General features: G+C 48.4%; 1 pseudogene; it reads left to right on the top strand.

Annotated features, from left to right (window-relative positions):
* The first annotated feature begins 2,307 nt into the window (after window positions 1-2,307).
* On the top strand, window positions 2,308-3,095 carry LOC101616294 (annotated as a pseudogene).
* Window positions 3,096-4,691: the final 1,596 nt, after the last annotated feature.

The raw sequence follows: 4,691 nt of genomic DNA on the forward strand, positions 1-4,691 counted from the left end.
ACCTCTGAGGGGTCCTAGATGAGGTCTGGGGTCTTGTAGAAATTCCCGGCCAACGCACCAAATGTGGGGTTCCCCAGAGGGGTCCCCGCTCAGGGCTGTCTACGTGACCCCAAAAACACTCACGCAGGACGCTCTCAATGCAAACCGCACGAGGTTTATTGATTCTGATGCATCGGGGCTCGACACAAATTTCCTCTCGCAGGAAGAAAGGTGAAGAGACCCTAGCCACGTGTTTGGTCAGCTTATAAAGGCTGAAAACCATAGGTATGCAGAGTCATAGGGGCTTTTCAGCCGTGGGTTCCCCTGATTGGGTGGGGCCCACGAGGTGGGCTCGTGAGGGTCCCTCTGATTGGGTAGGGCGTACAAAGGGCCAGGTCCTCATGGTATACTTTTTACAAAATGGAGGTAGTTGCATACTTTTTACAAAATGGAGGTAGTTGCAAAATGGCAGTTCTGTGATTCAGTGCAGTAGCAAGCAAGCCATATTACAGAAGCTTAAAAAGGCAAGTTAGCAAAGCAGCTAGAAAACAGGGCAGCAGAAATAGGGCAACTTTTATCCTTTCAGTAGGAGTGATCCAGAGCATTTAGAGCCCACATAGGCAGGCAGCAGTGGCTCCAGCAGTGGCGGCACCAGATCCTTGGGGCTACAACTGCAAGGCTCAGCTTGAGCCACAGGAAAAGCTGGGTGAGGGGATTTTTCCACTCATACCAGAGCCCTTTGCACACTCAAGAAATGTGAAGGGAGAACGGCAGCGAACAATGGAGGAGCATATTATGAAGTAGAGGGTCATGTGGACCAGTGGGAGCACTACCACCACCATCCACAGCCTCCCCTCCCCCACCACTAGAACATGCACCAGCAAGCACAGAGACCAGAGGAAGGGAACACACAGAACCTAGCAACAGTGACCAGAGCAGCAATCCAATGACCCAGCCAGCCTACTTGAACCCACAGCACAGCAAAGAGGGATCCAAGCAGGAGCACAGCATAACTAAGACCAAAATCATTCCAAAAGGTAACTGGAACTACACCAGGTCAGTATAGGCCATATAAACCTCCAATAAGAATGAGTTAGAGGAAATGCCTAAGAAAGATTTCAAAAAAATCATTATAAATATGCTCAAAAGAGTCAAAGAGGAAATCAAAGGAGTCAAAGAAGACACAGGAAACCAATTTAATGAATTAAAGAGGTCAATGCAAGACATAAATAAGGAAATAGAAATAGTAAAGAAAACCCAGTCAGAATTACTAGCAATGAAGAACACAGTCAATAAAATAAAACAAAACCCTGTAGAAAGCCTCACCAATAGAATGGATGAAGGAGAGGACAGAATATCTAAACTAGAAGACCAGGTGGAAGATCTAATACAGTCCAACAAAGAGAAAGACAAACAAGTAGGAGAGTATGAGTGGGAATTTCAAGATATTTGGGACACTATGAAAAGATCAAATAAGAATTCAGGGTATAGAAGAAGGAGAAGAATTTCACTCCAAAGGCATATTAGGCATTTTCAACAAAATCATAGAAGAAAACTTCCCCAAATTGGGAAAGAGGTGCCAGTGCAGATACAGGAATCCTTTAGGACACCAGACAAAACTTGTAAAGAACCTTTCCTCACCATATTAAACTACCAAATATAGAAACCAAAGAAAAAATATGGAAAGCAGTTAGAGAGAAAAATCAAGTTGCCTACAAAGGCAAGCCCATCAGGATCACAGCAGATTACTCAACACAAACTTTAAAAGCCAGAAGGGCTTGGAGTGATGTATTACAAGTTCTGCAAGATAACAACTGCCAACCAAGGTTATTTTGTCCTGCAAAGCTATCCATTCAAACAGATGGAGAAATAAGGACATTCCACAACAAAAGCAGGCAAAAGGCATATCTGAAGATAAAACCAGCTCTACAGAAAATACTCGAAAGAATCCTCCATACTGAAGAGAAAGAAAAGCAAAGATATAAGGAACCTAGAAAAAACAAACAATACTCAAACACTAGTTAATACAAGAGAGCAAAGGCAAAACCAGAAGAACTAAAAAACAAAAAATGGCAAAAATAAATACACATCTTGCAATAATATCTCTTGATATCAATGGCCTCAGTGCCCCAAACAAAAGACATAGGTTTGCAGACTGGGTTAAAAAGCAGGATCCTGACTTTTGAGGGCTGCCACTGCGCCTGCCAGCCATGCTGGCTTATGGCAGCGTGACAGGCCTTGGCAGAGGTCCAATAGCAGATGTGCTCACTAATTCCAAGGAGGCTCGCAGCTGTCCTGCAGTTCTAGCTCATCCCCTCTGTGGCGCGCATGGCGTCAGGAAGGCCTGAAGAACTGTGGGAGGCCAAATTGGGGGCTGCAGAGCTCTTCCAAGCTTGCACTGGTACGGAGCTCGTGTTGCTGACTGCAGCAGCAGCAGCAGCAGCAGCAGCAGCAGCACCACCACCACCACCACCACCACCACCACCACCACCACCACCACCACCACGTCCAGGGCCCTGTGCTTATGCAGCCCACAGAGGAGGGGCCCTGGCTGAAGCTGCCCGCCACTGCCTCCATGACATCGCCCAGGCACACTGGGCAGCCGCTGCTGCCAGGCCTCCAGGGCCCCCACCAGCACCACAGCTACCCAGACCTGCCCGAGCCCTCCACGAAGGCTAGCCCTGGCCAGGGAGGATGACGAAGAAGATGAGGATGATCCCACAGAGACGGAGACTTCTGGGTAGCGGCTGGGTGGCAGTGATAATGGAGGACTCTTTGTGATGGACGAGGATGCCACCCTCCAGGACCTTCCCCCCTTCTGTGAGTCAGACCCTGAGAGCACAGATGATGGCAGCCTGAGCGAGGAGGCTCCTGCTGGCCCCAGGCCTGGACGCAGCCAACCCAGCAATATGCCAAGTCTCTGCCCGTGTCCGTGCCAGTGTGGACCTTCAAAGAGAAGAGGACAGAGGCACGTTCCTCAGACGAGGAGAATGGGCAGCCCTCCTCCCCAGACCTGGACCGGATCGAGGCGAGCATGGGCCTGCTAGTGCTACAGGAGGCTGCCCCAGCCACAGCTCAACACTACGGACTTCCAAAAGCTGAAACGGAAATATTGAACCTCGGGCCAGCGCGGGGTCTGGATCTGTCGCTCCGTTCTCCTCCCAGCAACAGATTTATTTTTTAAGGGATTGGCGCACTCCCAGGGCGGAGCTAGTTCTAACTTTCTAATAGGTCAGATCTGTTTCTTGTCTAGCAGCAGAAGCGTTGCTTGCACGGCATTGGCTCTGTCAGAATCCTGTCAAGGGCTCCTTCAATCAATCACCCAAGTCTCTACCCTCAGTTGGTGAATTCTCCTATCTGATTGGTCCCAGTCCCATGGGTGCATAGCCAAGACCGCCTCAAACCCTGAACTGGCCGAAGCCTTCAGTTTCTGTTTTACACTACTGGACCAGGTTTCCCCCTTGATAATTGACCTGAAGCCCTCTTAGGGATGGCCTCCTCCAGTCCATGCGTTTGACACCTCATTGGTCCCCTCCATGACAGCCTATCCATCAAAGCCACCTGGCATGTTACCAATTCCCTCCCCATCCCAACTGGTGCCTTAAAGGGCTCTCTGTCCCACACGCCATGGGGCTCTGGCCTGGCTCTCCAGCCCTGGTACAGGGAGAATGCAGTGGGCACCTGAGTCGGGAGGATGCTCTGGAATTAAAAGAGTTTTCCCTCTGGGGGAAAAAAAAAGCAGGATCCTTCAATTTGTGGCCTCCAAGAAACCACCTTTCTACAAAGGATGGGAACTATCATAGAGTGAAAGGCTGGAAAACAGTGTTTCAAGCAAAGGGACTAGAAAACAAGCAGGTGTTGCTATCCTAATATCTGACAAGGTAGACTTCAGTCCAACATTAGTTAGGAAAGATAAGGAAGGTCACTTTATATTGATTAAAGGCACCCTCCAACAGGAGGACATTACAATCCTAAACATATATGTGCCTAACATGGGGGCTCCCAACTTCATCAAGCAAACACTATTAGAACTAAGGTCACAGGCAATACCAAACACAGTTGTAGTGGGTGACTTCAGCACCCACTCTCATCAATTGACAGGTCATCCCAGCAAAAAAATAGAGAGGCATCTGGAATAAATGAGGTCATAGAAGAAATGGACTGAACATGCCGGGCTTCCCTGGCAGGTAGTGCTGAGGAAGGACCAGGCCCATTGGTTCCTCCCTAGGGGTTGAGGAGGAAAATGAGTGTCAATGGCCAGGAACACACCACCAAGTGGGAGTCTTGTCGAAGCAGGAACTCACTTTATTGTTACAGGCAGTTGCCTATATAGTGTTGAGAAGGAGGGTGGGGATTCTAGGATGAGGAGAGAAGTAAAGGTCAATAGTATACCACAACTTTTGAAATGATTGGATCTAAGTGCACACACGGGAATTCCAACTCCTATTTCAGAAGTAACAGGCCAGAGGCCATTAGGCGTCTTGCAGAGTCATAGCTGGCCAGAGGCAGATTGCCAAACTTTAGCTAGGCTGAGGAAGTTCCACTAGGCCTCGCGTCCTGGCCTTTCAACGCCCAACACTCACAGATATATACAGGACATTTCATCCAAATGCTGCAGAATATACATTCTTTTCAGCACCACATGAAACATTCTCTAAAATAGACCATATATTAGGACACAAAGCAAATCTTAACAAATACAGGAAAACTGA

The sequence above is a fragment of the Jaculus jaculus genome, chromosome 5, assembly GCF_020740685.1.
Source record: "Jaculus jaculus isolate mJacJac1 chromosome 5, mJacJac1.mat.Y.cur, whole genome shotgun sequence".
Lineage (NCBI taxonomy): Eukaryota > Metazoa > Chordata > Mammalia > Rodentia > Dipodidae > Jaculus > Jaculus jaculus.